We start from the raw sequence: 14,265 nt of genomic DNA, 5'->3' as shown, positions 1-14,265 counted from the left end.
TGAACTGGATGGTGCACCTGCGGGTGGAGTGTGTTAGCAGGCAGTGAGTGCATCAGGCATTTGAGACTTGGGGGCCAGTGGGGGGAGTAATAGTGGCTCTAAAGATCACAATATTAGATGGCCATGGTAAGCACTATGGAGGCTCCTACAGAAAGATAATGAACAGCGGAGGCATAGAAGCAGGTAACAGAAAGCTAGAAATGGAAGCCACAGGGCCTCTTTAATTGCATCCAAGGAAACTTCCATACTCCACAGAAGGAAAGGGGAATGAATTCAAGACAAGCCTGAAATAGTCTCAGTGTCCAAACTTCAAAGGCAGTTGACTACCCAACCAAAGCAAGTCTGTTAGGCCAAGGCCAAGGTCAAGGCTTGGGATCCCGGCAATGGGATAGGACATCGGGGTGGATGCCTCTGAATGTTTCAATTTCCCAGACTCCTCTGAACCTTCTGAACCAGAAGCATGGTCCAGTCTTTGCCTCCCCTCAAGACAATATGGAGGCCTCTACCTGCAAAGCAACATGTACTTCCCTACCCGCAGGGCCCACCTCAACCTCCTCTTCCCTGTTTGGAATCTTCTTTAAGAAATCCTTACCTTCCCTGAGGCTAAAAGAATGTTCCTATTCCTTTCCACTCCCTGCTCCCCCCTCCCTCAAATCAATACAGCTTTTATTGTGTCTTTAAAATATCACAAATAAGTCTGAAAAATCATCCGGCATCTTGCTGTTTTTGTAGCGGAACAACTTAGATCTTATTCATTAGCCTCCTGCACCATTTGTTTCTCAGAAACATAGATATCATCCAAAACGTTTCTGATATTCTTGTTTTCAACTGTTGTGACTTATTGAGTCAAAACAGCTGAGTGTGATACAAGTTCAACATCATTTCCCTCAAGAATCAACTCCTCTTACTGGGCGTGGGATACTGAACAAGAAACACCTGGCCTCATCCAAACCCTAGATATTTTGGATTTCTGCAAGAGAACCATTCTGCTGAATAACAACGTTGATGGGGAAGTGAGCGTTCACAGACCTCATTTTGTAACGGAAGCCTAGCGTAATGCCCTTGACCATGTTCTGTACGTGACTACAGATGGTGCAAATGGTAGCCAGTTCTTTTGTTTCCCCACCACTTGTCATCTCGGAGCCTCTTCTTTTTCTTTCCGGGGAGAGTGAGTTCTATATTGATGTGATTTCAGTCCCTCTGCAGGGTTCCTCTGGGGCCCTTCCCAATAACAGTGTGTCCCTTCAGAGTGATGTTGACATTCTCTGCAACGTCAACAGTCTGATTGCTGAGAATGGTCTTCATTCTTCATCTCTTGCAGTAGATGTGGCAAAGAGAGCTGTTCATATTCCTTTTATTAGTTTTTTCCCAGCATCCAAAATCTTTCTTATTTATTTATTTATTTATTTATTTATTTATTTATTTACTTTTTTACTTTAGAGAAAGAGTGCAAGCATGGGAGAGGGGCACAGGGAGAGAGAAGGAGAAAGAATCCCAAGCAGGCTCCACACCCAGCACGAAGCCTGATGTAGGTCTCGATCCCATGACCCTTGGATCATGACCTGAGCGGAAATCAAGAATTGGACACTCAACCGACTGAGCCACCCCCAAATCTTTACAATAACAAGGCAGGATCTGAAGTTAGTTTTTGTAGTGATGGTGGACCAGATGGCCTCTGGTGCACGTGGACCTCCAGCCCTTGCAGCACTGATAGGGTTTGGTGGGGCTGCGTGTGGTTCACAGGGCCTTGTTGATATGCCTGTACACCTCTGGGCCTTTTTGAGGATCAGAGAACAAGATGGGGCCACAGCCCTGGAAGGAGTCCAGTGCCAACTTGTTGAAGGTGAAAATCTTGCTCCTGGCCCTGAGGATGTGGCTCACGTGCAGTGTGCACACCTTCCATTTGGGGGCCACCTGGATGCACATGTCATCTGTTATGGTCCCTACCAGCACAGCTGTTTTGTCCTCCTGGCAGAAAGCTTCATCTTCTTGGTCATCGAGGAAAGGGACAGAGGCCACCAATTGGTGCAACTCATGAACAACCTCTTTAGCAAAAGTTGGTTGAAGGTAGAGCTGTTTGTCCAGCCAGAGATCTGTACAGATTTACCAACAGTCTTAGGTGGATGTCCTGACTCTTGGGCTCCTTGTGCCAAATGTTTCGGTCCTTGTTGTGGTGGAGGTGACCTCCCATGATGGTGCCTCCTTCTCAACCAGGTCCGTAAAGAACTTTTATAAGTCTGTACAGTTTTACCTTTCACATTTAGGTCTTTAGCCAACTGAAGATAACTGAAGACACACACACACATAAAAAGGTGATTTTATTTTTGTCTGGTTAGAAGCCAATTTCCCCCAACCCTATTTATTAAAGATTCCATCCTTTTCCTCTGATCTTTTAAAAAATTTTTTATTTTAATATTTTATTTTTGGGAGAGAGCGAGAGTAAGTGCACCAGCAGGGGAGAGGGTCAGAGGGAGAGAAAGAGAAAGAGAGAATCCCAAACCCCAGTGCAGGGTTCGATTCTATGACCCTGGGATCATGACCTGAGCAGAAATCAAGAGCTGAAAGTTCAACCAACTGAGCCACCCAGGTGCCCCTCCATTGATTCTCGATGTCACTTCTTTCATATGTCAAACTCTAAAGTATTCCTAGATCTGTTTCAGGATGTTATGTTTTCTTCCATTTTTCTGCTTTGTCTTGTGCCTGCTTCTTTGCTATGGCTTTGTAATACATCTTAATAACTGGCGAGTAAGGTAAGTGTAAATGATAACTATTATCATTACAGATGAGGACACTCAAGCTCAGAAAATTTAAGTGTGTTTGTCCAAGATCACACAGCCAAACCAGAATTTGAACCCAAGTCTGCATTATTTAAAAGACTGGGCTCTTTCACTCCACCAGGCTATCCTCAGAGTTGTCTCTTTCCCGAGAAAAGGTTGGGAGGGTATTTTGATTGCTTTGGCTTCGTTCGTCCAGCATCAAAGGAGGTCATGTTCTTCCCAGGAGGAACTGACATTTCTTTTTGGCTCCTGGAACTGAGGGAGAAGCCACATTATCTGCCACTGTTGCCTTATCCTTGGGAGCACCCAGTACGGTAGAGAGAGCCAGCCTTGCGCTCAGGGCCCAGGGAAACAGCCCTCTGGTTAGTGGGCTTCATGCTTCCTGTATGGTGGCTGCAAACACCATATGAGAAACCACGTAATTATCTTTCTCTTTTTGAAAATAGATCTGACCGTATCTGTCTCCGTTGCTTAAAGCAAAATAAAGAAATGACACTACACACCCGCCCCCCAACCAGCCACCAAGAAAAAACAAAACCTGCAGTGGGTTCACAGTGAAGCAATAGGCTGAAGACTGTTGTTTGTGTTTCTTTTGAGTCAAGAAATCTCTTTTTTTCCCTGTAATACAATCATATGCAGAAGCCCCAATAAAGTGTAGCTTTATTAACATGTAGCTTTTAAAGTCTAAGTGTAGATCTGTTCAGTTTCCTTCTGTGCCTGGCACCCAGTAGGTGTTCAGTAAATACTTACGGATTTCATGATGTACACTTGGGGGCCTGCCCATTGAACCCATTTGACACCCACTGCCCTTGAGGTCAAGTGTGAGCCTCCATTATGGCACTTAAGAGCCTAAACTTGGCCTAGTCCTAACTTCACCTCCCACCTCTTAGACTGAGGCTCAAGCCACACTAACCATCTCATCATTCCCAAATTTTCCTGGTCCTTTCTTGCACCTGTGCCTTTGCAAGAGGTAGTCTCTCAGTCGGGATTGTCTTTTCCTCCCATCCCCTGCTGTGTGAACCACCAAACCTTTGTAGCCCAGCTCATATATCCCCTGCTCCAGGAAGCCTCCATTGATTTCTTGCCAACTACCTTGTATGCCCCACCTTTATGCTGATTATGCACCTGCTATCAGACTTGTCCTGGCCTCGTAAAGCTCTGTCACAGAACTCTTTGAGGAAGGGCTTGGGCCCTTAGTCTTCATCCTCAGTCTAGTACTTGGTCTGGCTCTTAGTGCTCAATAAATATTATGTGAATAAATGAATGAAGAAGTGAATCAATACATGAATATGGAGACACTAGTCAACCCATTGGAGGTCTGTCATTGAAGGATCTAGCCCAGGACAGCCCTCCCAGATGGACCAGCAATGGTAAACACCTAGCAATGTGTGTCAAGCCCCAAGAAGGTGGCTGTATCTGTCATAGGCTGGAAGAGGTAGGAATCTATGAGGCTGGGTTCTGACCATCTATAGCTTATAAGTGGGAGCCAATCAAGAGTCCGTTCTTGGAGAGGTAGGAGCCTCTTCCTGCCCAAGGACTCCTCTCTTCCAGCACCCACCCTTCCCTCTCTGTTCCCTCCCTAAGACCCGGGCCTTAGGAAACTGTTCCTACCTCCATAGCCTGTGGACAGCCCTGGGGAAGAGCCCCTTCCACATCCTAAGTCCCAAGTTTCCTTTGGAATCTTGCAGTTGGCTCTTCATGGGCAGATACCAATGGCCCTTGTCATCTCGGAGAACTTGCCTGAGCCTCCTTCCCAGATGGTGATCCTTTTGGAGGTCTTGGGTCCTGCCTCATTAATCATTTTCTCTGCTGGCCCATGGAGGTACCTAGTGCTGGGCTTTGTCTTAGAGGCTCAATGAATATTAAATACCCAGCAGATCTGTGGGAACAGAAAGGTCACCAAAACCATCAACAAGCTCTAGCCTGGTCTGGAGCAGGGGCAGAGCCATGAAGAATTCTGCTCTAAGGGGAGACATGGTAAACAGACAGTGACAGTGTGGTCGGCTATATACATGGATATGCTTTCAGTAAGCACCAACTGCACGCCAGACACTAGTTGCTATCATACATGGTAAGGTCTTGCTTATAGGATTGTGGAAGAGCAAGTATAAAGATCCCCATTTTTTGGATGAAAGACCTAAATGTGAAACAGGAAACCATCAAAACCCTAGAGGAGAAAGCAGGCAACAACCTCTTTGACCTCGGCCGTGGCAATTTCTTGCTCGACACATCCCCAAAGACAAGGGAATTAAAAGCAAAAATGAACTACTGGGACCTCATTAAGATAAAAAAACTTCTGGGGTGCCTGGGTGGCGCAGTCGGTTAAGCGTCCGACTTCAGCCAGGTCACGATCTCGTGGTCCGTGAGTTCGAGCCCCGCGTCGGGCTCTGGGCTGATGGCTCAGAGCCTGGAGCCTGTTTCTGATTCTGTGTCTCCCTCTCTCTCTGCCCCTCCCCCGTTCATGCTCTGTCTCTCTCTGTCCCAAAAATAAATAAATGTTGAAAAAAAAAAAAAATTAAAAAAAAAAAATTAAAAAAAAAAAAAAAGATAAAAAAACTTCTGCACTGCAAAGAGACAACCAACAAAACTAAAAGGCAGCCAACGGAATGGGAAAAGATATTTGCAAATGACGTTATCAAATAAAGGGTTAGTTCCCAAAATCTATAAGGAACTTACCAAACTCGAACACCCAAAAAACAAATAATGCAGTGAAGAAATGGGGAGAAGACATGAATAGACACTTTTCCAAAGAAGACATCCAGATGGCCAACAGACACATGAAAACATGCTCAACGTCACTCATCATCAGGGAAACACACATCAAAACTACAATGAGATACCACCTCACACCGGTGAGAGTGGCAAAAATGAACAACTCAGGCAACAACAGATGTTGGTGAGGATGTGGAGAAACGGGAACCCTCTTGCACTGTTGGTGGGAATGCAAACTGGTGCAGCCACTCTGGAAAAGTGTGGAGGTTCCTCAAAAAATTAAAAATGGAATTACCCTACGGCCCAGCAATAGCACTACTAGGAATTTATCCAAAGGATACAGGAGTGCTGATTCATAGGGGCACATGTACCCCAATGTTTACAGCAGTGCTTTCAACAATAGCCAAATTATGGAAAGAGCCCAAATGTCCATCAACTGATGAATGGATAAGAAGATGTGGTTTATATATACAATGGAATACTACTTGGCAACGAGAAAGAATGAAATCATGCCATTTGCAGCAATGTGGATGGAACTGGAAGGTATTATGCTGAGTGAAATAAGTCAGTCAGAGACAGATATCATATATTTTCACTCATATGTGGAACCTGAGAAACTTAACAGAAGACCATGGGGGAAGGGAAGGGGAGAAAATAGTTAACAGAGAGGGAGGCAAACGATAAGAGACTCTTAAATACAGAGAACAAACTGAGGGTGGATAGGGGAGAGGGGGAGAGGAGAAAATGGGTGATGGGCACTGAGGAGGGCACTTGTTGGGATGAGCACTGGGTGTTGTATGGAAGCAATGAACCACAGGAATCTACCCCAAAAGCTAAGAGCACACTTTACACGTTGTATGTTAGCCAATTTGACAATAAATTACGCTAAAAAAATATTTTCTCTAGGTCTGTTAAAAAAAAAAAAAAAAGATCCCCATTTTTTTAGATGAGGAAACTAAGGCTTACAGAAGTAAGATGATTTGCTCAAAGTTTCACAGTTAAATGAGTATCAGAGCTGCAGTGAGAACCCACATCCCTGTGCTGTAGGAACATAGAAAATAAAAGCCATTCCCTGTTGTTTTTTCCATGGGGGGGGGGGAGGAAGCATCCGGGAGGGCTTTATAGGTTTGATCATTAACCTGGGCCCTGAAACTGCTTAACACTGGTTCATTTATTCAGCCAAAATGTACTGAGCGCTATTAGATGCCAGGCACTAAGAAAACATAGAATAAGATACAGACTTTCCCTGAAGGAGCACAGTGATTTCCATAGTGACGTTAAAAAAAAAAAAAAAAAAAAAAAAAAAAAGGAAAAGCTTGTGTCAGTGGCAAGTGTGACAGGAGAGTCCATGGGAGGCCATCCATTTAGCATGGGGCTGGGGAGTCATAGAAGGCTCTCTATCCAGTATGGGAGATCATAGGAAGCTCCTACTACAGTGTGGGGATTGTGGGAAATTCCTGGTCCAGTGCAGGAGATTTTGCGAGGCTTGGGGAGGAGGGGATACCTGGGTTGAGTCTAGAAGACTGAATGGGAGAGCAAGGGAAAGAAGTGTCCAGAAAGACCCTAGAGCAGTATGCGCAAAGGTCTGGAGGTGAACTTTTTCTGGAGGCCCAGAGAACAGGTTGACAGACAGCCATCAGTGTGTGTGTGTATGTTCCAAGCCCACAGTGGGAAATTCATGAGGCCTAAGTCAATTCCTGGATTAGTACGAGTCCATTATTGCTCAGAATTGCATTGAGAATTGAGATTATAGTTTTGTGAAGTCATAAGAAACACAAAAGGGACACAAAAGGTTGTAAAAGGCATTCCAGGCGACAGGAAAGGAAGAATGGCCCTTTGGAAACGGTTCACTTCTCCCAGGCACCTTCCTCTGTCTGCGGCTATAGGGGCCTCTGGTTGAAGAATCCACACAGTCAAGCAAGGGCCATTGCTCCAGCAGGAAGGTGGCCCCTGGAGTGGGTCAGGGACAGACAGCAAGGAGCAGGGAGCTTCTCGGAGGGGGCTGGAAGACCCAGCCCTCTTGTCTGCGCGAACTGTCTGGATGGGTTCTGAAGCCGAACAGGTTGATTTTTCTAAAGAGGGAATTCTCCACCCCCAACCCACTCCATGTACAGTGACACAAATCTGAAGAAGAAATAAAAATCCTCATCTGACTCCAAATCCTCTGAGTTTTCCCTGTGCCCCTCCTTCTAGCCGTGTCATAGGAGGGCAAAGGTCCAAGACCTCCGCAGACCAGGACGATCCCACTGTCTCCCCACCCCCAACACTGGTACAGACAGAGAACTGGCATACAGAGGTACTTGGGCATGGCCTGGGGCCAAGTGTGAGGTTCCATTCTCCCTCAGCTACGTTGCGATGAGAACTTGGCAGCCGGCTCACCCTGTCTGAGCCTCAGCTTCCTCCTCTGGGAGGCACTTCACGACAAGGATTAAATGAGTCAATGCAGGCGAAGCTCACTGCCCACGGTCTTGTGGGTTTAGCGTCCTTCCCTCCTTTCCCCTGCTCGGCGTGGGCAACTGCAGTCCAGTGTGGGCTGGGTTTTTTCGGCTGGCATATTCCCTTCCTCTCCCTAGCCTATTCCCCACGGCTGACTTCAAGTCTTCCGTGACCCAGAGGTGCTGGTTCTTCCTCCCAGGCCTGGCCCTGAGGTGCCCTCCCACCTGAGCCATGGCATGGCTCTCTCTCCCCACAAGGGGGCGTGTCAGGGCACAGTGGAGGGCACTCACCTTTCCAGCCTGTTCTCTGTCAGGTCCTGGCATTTCCCCATCCCTCACTTGGGCTTTTCGCTTACTATTGTTGACAGTGTCAGACCAACCCTCCTCTCACCCCAGCCCCACAGGCAAGCCTTCAAAGCACAACTCCTAACTGGTCCCTTGTTAGCCGTGGGTGCTGAGCTCCTAGTGCCGCTGGTAGATATGGCAAATTTTGTCTTTGGCTTTGACACAATGTCCAGAACACAAATATGCAAAAAAAATAGTTGTGCTCGGATAGGCACAGTTCCTGAGTTATGTGTTCAGAGAGTAGAACAAGGGAGCAGTCCTCTGCTGGCACCTGGGCAGGAAAGCCTTCGCAAAGCATGCAACATTGAAGTGGGTTTTAAAGGTTGAATAGGAGTTCACACGAGGAGAGAGGAGTATGGGAGGATTTCTAAGCAGAAACCAGCATATGCAGAGGCCAGAGGTGTGGAAAGGCCTGGGTAATGACATCCTGCTGTATGTGGCAAAGAGGGAGGGAGACAGGCAGAAGGCATGAGCTGGAGCAGGTCTGTAAAGGGTGTTGAAAGCCAAGCGGAGTCGTGTTTGTTATCCTGAATGCGGGAACAGAGAGCAGTATGGCAGAGGGGCCTCAAAAAAGCTCCAGGGGTCTGATATTCCAACATGTCCCCAGCAGACAAGAGGCATCCCTTCACCAGCGCCCCCGTGACCTTCCCAAGCAGTGTGTTCTGGGTCACTTGACTGGTCCAAAGTGGAAAAACCTTTCCTAAAGCATCATCTAAAGCAGCTCTCACACTGTCTGCTCTCAGGATCTCTTTTCCCTCTTAAAAATTGTTGAGACGCCCAAGACTTTTTGTTCATGTTGGGTTACATCGATCAGTATGTATTTGATTCAAAATGAGAAATCTAAAAAAAATATTAAGTAAACCCACGTTATTTTTTTTAGTCTTTATGAAAAATAATTATTTTAAAAAATGACTGAGAAGCATGGTATTGGACCCAGTTTTTGCAAATCTTTGTCGTCTGGCTCACTAGAGGGCTGCTGGCTGGCCACATCTGCTCCCAGAGTCTCTGCCTGAACACGGGCCTGGCCTTGGTAAGGACGCCCTCCCATCCAGCCTCTCACTGGAGGCAGGCTCAATGGATGGATGAGGAAACCAGGCACAGAGGTAGAGAGGCATGGCTGATGTCACGTAGCTGGTGTGGGGTGTGAAGGCAGAAATCCAGGCCTGGTTAGTCCAAGTGCTGACCCCCCAAGCCCCTCTGGTCTGGCCTCTGCTTGGAATTCTCAGGAGTGCAGCTGTTGTTGGTATGCTCTCCACCGAGGTCTCAGATGGAGACCCATCTGGAATTTGTCACCAGCTACCGCTGTCTCTACAACCAGCCAGCTCACTAGATTGTCAGTCTTTCAGAAGCTAGTGCAAAGGTCCCTGGGGTGAGGAAGCAAAAACAGAGCAGCCTTCAGGATACTGTTCATCCTTCAACTTCTTAGCTCTCTGAACTGGGGGGTGACAGAAGGGATAGGAGAGCCTAGATGCCCAGGAGGGATGCAAACACCCCAACCATATGTTCACTGCCCACGTGTCATCAATATTGACTGGGCATCTCCTCTTGTCTAGCCCTTCACTAGGTTCTGGGGATAGAGAGGAAAGGCACAGGTTTCCAGGAAGAGGGGCCTTGTATGGTTTTGGACACTGAGGAATTAGCAAGACTAAGGAGGTGGGAACAATCCCAAACCAAGTGCCTGGCCCTGGGTGACTTCATCATTTGCTGAATGTATGAATCAAGGAAGCAGCCATGTGCCAAGACAAAAGACATGATAGAGCAGAATTTGGGGTTGGGGGCCCACTGGAGATCACAAAGAGCCCAGCGCGGGGGCTGTATCCCCCCCCCCCCCAGTCTGCCCTTTGTGCCGTCTCCATAACCACTTCTAGCACCTAAAACACACATTGGTCCCAAGTAGAAGAAACTGGGGAAACTCACCCAGCACTTAAACTCCATGTGCTAGGACCCAGGGCACCTAGAGACTGATCTGGTGGCACACAAAGGGGAACAAACAAGGCCTTCTCCTCGCAGAAATGCTATTTCTGGAGTGCTGAATTCAGGAGAACCCATCTAAACACATTTTCGCCTCCATTTAAGCCCGGTGAAAAGTAACAACTGAAGCATGAAAGTTGCAGCTGTGCAAAGTGGCTGAACAGGGTAACAGCTCAGCACTCAAACAACAAGGGCAGCTTGAGTGCCTAAGAAGACCGGTCACACACACTGGAGGTGACAAATGAGTAAACACACGGACCATTAACGGCAGCCAAGTATCTCACCGTCCAAGAAAGGGGTCAGAAGCCTGGATGGTGAGAAGCTGGGATGAACCTGGTGGCATTGGACCAGAATGGAAGGCACGAGGTGAACTCATCAGTATTTATATATAGATGGAGCAGTGAGACTCCAGAAGCAGTGAGCATATCTAGCACCAACTTTTGGTTTCTAAACACAGTCTCTGCGGAAGGGAACCAGAGCTCCTTGAAGAGGCGCTGGAGCACAAGTACAAGAGCCTGGAGCACAGTATTGTGCCAGAAGTCAGGAAGAGGGGTGAGAAACACAGAAGCCAGCCTTCAGAATGCACACAACTGCAGAACCCGGGACAATGCACGCATCAAAACCGCAGCAGCGATGGACTACATGCCACTCAATAAAACGGGACTCTGAGCCCACACGAATGCAGAGGAACGAGAATACCAGAATACGGGAGACTGCTAATAAATGCAGAAGAAACTATGCAACTTGAAAATCACCACTTGGAGGGGCGCCTGGGTGGTGCAGTCGGTTAAGCGTCCGACTTCAGCCAGGTCACGATCTCGCGGTCCGTGGGTTCGAGCCCCGCGTCAGGCTCTGGGCTGATGGCTCAGAGCCTGGAGCCTGTTTCCGATTCTGTGTCTCCCTCTCTCTCTGCCCCTCCCCCGTTCATGCTGTGTCTCTCTCTGTCCCAAAAATAAATAAAAACGTTGAAAAAAAAAATAAAAAAAAATAATAATAAAAAAAAAGAAAATCACCACTTGGCAACTACCTTAGTGCTACGAACTCAGGCAAGAAACACCAGTGGATACTAAAACTAATGGGCCAAGGTTTCATGAGAAATAGGATATTCTGTCTCAAAATATCTTATCACAAAACATTTACTAAATGCAAAGGGACAACGAGTAACTGTTCAGTGGAGAAGCCTGGCAGTTACCATCTGCCTTGGACAATCAGAGTGAACCAGCAGTGGGCCAAACTGACGCCCTGGCCCCCCTCATGGGATGCAGTGAAAAAGAGCACAGTGGCACTTCTGTGTTTCTTCCAAAACCACCTTAACTGGAGTCTAGTCATGAGGAAACACCAAACATAAATTGAGGGTCATTCTAGAAGGCAACGGTCCTCGGGGCGCCTGGGTGGCTCAGTTGGTTGAGCGTCCGACTTCACCCCAGGTCATGATCTCACAGTTTGTGAGTTCGAGCCCTGCGTTGGGCTCTGTGCTGACAGCTTGGAGCCTGGAGCCCGCTTTGGGCTCTGTGTCTTCCTTTCTCTCTCTGCCCCTCCCCCACTCATGCTCTGTCTCTGTCTCAGAAATAAACATTAAAAAAAAAAAAAAAGGCAACGGTCCTGTAATCTTAAAACAAAAAACTGTTAATTAAGGTCATAAAGACTAGGGACGAACTGAGGAATATGGACTGAAGCAAACTATAAGCATGGTGTGCTACCCTGTATCAATCAGGTCCCTTTGCTACGAGGACATTAACTGGGACAACTGCACAACGGAAATGGGTTTGGGGTGGGATGGTGCTGGTAAAGGGGAGTGCTGTGTACTGTCCCTGTAACTTTTCTGTAAGTCTGCAATTGTTTAGAGGTGAAAAGTTGTTAATGCTCTTTGCAAAAAATGTAAACACGGTATAAAAATTATAACACCAAAGTTAAAGATATGAAAATATCTTACGGGTGCTTGGGTGGCGTAGTAGGTTGAGCATCTGACTCTTGATTTTGGCTCAGGTCATGATCCTGAGGTTGTGGGATCAAGCCCTTCGTCGGGTTCTGCACTGACCATGGAGCCTGCTTAAGATTCTCTCTCCCTCTCTCCCTGGCTCTCTCTTAAAAAAAAAAAAAAAAATTTACAATCAAATAACTTAATTAGTGAAACTATTAAACTTTTAATTTCCTTAGAACTGGAGACAAAATAAAAATTAGACAAACTGCTGTCAAACCAGGCCTAACTGACCAAAAAGAAATTTGAAACTCCAGCCCTGCCAAAAAAAAAAAAAAAAAAAAAACCCTAAAGGACTGAAATACTAAAGTTTCAAAAATCACCTCAAAGTACACAGAATTACTTGAAAATAACTCATCCTCGAGCTGTTCCAAGGCATACCTGCACCAACCCCATTCATTCTCATCTAGTTTCTAACCAATCACTTTTGAGTAATTTATCAAGTATTCTTCTAATCCGTGATTGCAGGCAAATAAAACCCAGACTAAAACTCACCGCTGGATTTTTATGAGTTTTGAGACAGCTTTGGACTTTGTTATAGAAGCTGTCAATTCCAGGGGCGCCTGGGTGGCGCAGTCGGTTAAGCGTCCGACTTCAGCCAGGTCACGATCTCGCGGTCCGTGAGTTCGAGCCCCGCGTCAGGCTCTGGGCTGATGGCTCAGAGCCTGGAGCCTGCTTCCATTCTGTGTCTCCCCCTCTCTCTGCCCCTCCCCCGTTCATGCTCTGTCTCTTTCTGTCTCAAAAATAAATAAAACGTTAAAAAAAAAAAAAAAAAAAAAAAGAAGCTGTCAATTCCATAGGCAGTAACCAGCTGCAGGAGACACAGGCTTCCATGTGGAAGGCCCATCTAGAGAGCCAGCACAAGTGTAGGACAAAGCCTCCCAATGTTCTTGGCACAGCAAATGTAATAGCTGCCCAAAATACTGGGGGGAAAGAGAGGAGTCTGCTTGAGACGAGGCCAGCATCGAGAACAGCTGCCCCAGGTGCTCTGAAGACCATTTCACTGTCTGAGGAGGATTACAACCTCTTAACATCAATAACTCATGCCTAACCAGCTGGGAAAAGATGAGGGCGTACATCATGAAGAACGGCAAGCTGAGTGTCAGAGACAGGAGTTGTGAGTCTGGGATGGCTGTTTTCTAATCTGTACTCTTGGAAGACAAATCATGCACGCTCTACCTGGTGAAGGATCCTTTACTATTCAAATGTTGTCATGGTAGTTCACTCAATAGTCGTCCCAGCCTCCTCTCAGTGAAAGCTCTACCCGAGGGACCACTGCTTTCGCAATCAAGTATCACAATAGAGAAAAAACCTTTTACAACCAACTTGTCAGCACCATTGTCCCTGTGGTGCCCTCATCACTGCTGCAGTGCTGGATCTTTCTCCTAGCAAGCTTAGACCTTCACTCTCCCTCCTTGTCACTGCCTGCCCTCCTCCCCACCCCGCCCCTCCATTCCCAAACTCCCTGCACTCTGTTCTGGAAACTAGTTTGCCACCCAACTAGGTCCAATGGCTACACTCCCCCATCTGGGGGTTCCACGTACTCTCTTCTTCCAGCTGTGGTCAGGTGCTTCCTCCAGTTGTCTGATCCTAGGGCCTAAGGATTCCCAGATGCATGCATCGCACTTCTTTGTTCTGGTGAATTCATCGCTATGCCAGGTTCAGCTTCAGACTGTGTGCTAAATTTCATTATTTGACCGTGAGAGCAAGGAATAGCGCAGCAACAGCAGAGAGTAATTTCAGAGTAGTACCCGAAGACACCACATACAGGCTAGGCTAGCACGTAAGGCACACGATGCTTGATACTACTACTCTGGAAAGGACCTGTGACAGTCACAGGCAACCCAAACCAAAGGTAAGACCCAAAGTCAAGAAGCCAAGAATGTCAAAGCAATGGGAAGCATCATATACTTTAATGTATGATGGGCTAGTCACACAGAACAGTGGTGGCCAACTTCCGCTGTAAAGGGCCAGATGGTAATTATTTAGGCTTTGCAGGCCTTAGTCTCAGTTTCAAGTATTCAACAGCAAACCTCTGTAGCACAAG

The 14,265-nt window shown here is 46.9% G+C and overlaps 2 pseudogenes; both read right to left on the bottom strand.

Moving 5' to 3' along the window:
• Positions 1–413: 413 nt before the first annotated feature.
• Positions 414–1,338, bottom strand: LOC115499478 (annotated as a pseudogene).
• A 234-nt stretch (positions 1,339–1,572) lies between these two features.
• LOC115499866 lies at positions 1,573–2,427 on the bottom strand (annotated as a pseudogene).
• Positions 2,428–14,265: the final 11,838 nt, after the last annotated feature.

This window comes from Lynx canadensis, chromosome D4, assembly GCF_007474595.2.
Source record: "Lynx canadensis isolate LIC74 chromosome D4, mLynCan4.pri.v2, whole genome shotgun sequence".
Taxonomy (NCBI): domain Eukaryota; kingdom Metazoa; phylum Chordata; class Mammalia; order Carnivora; family Felidae; genus Lynx; species Lynx canadensis.
This window is presented reverse-complemented; position numbering and strand designations above follow the sequence as displayed.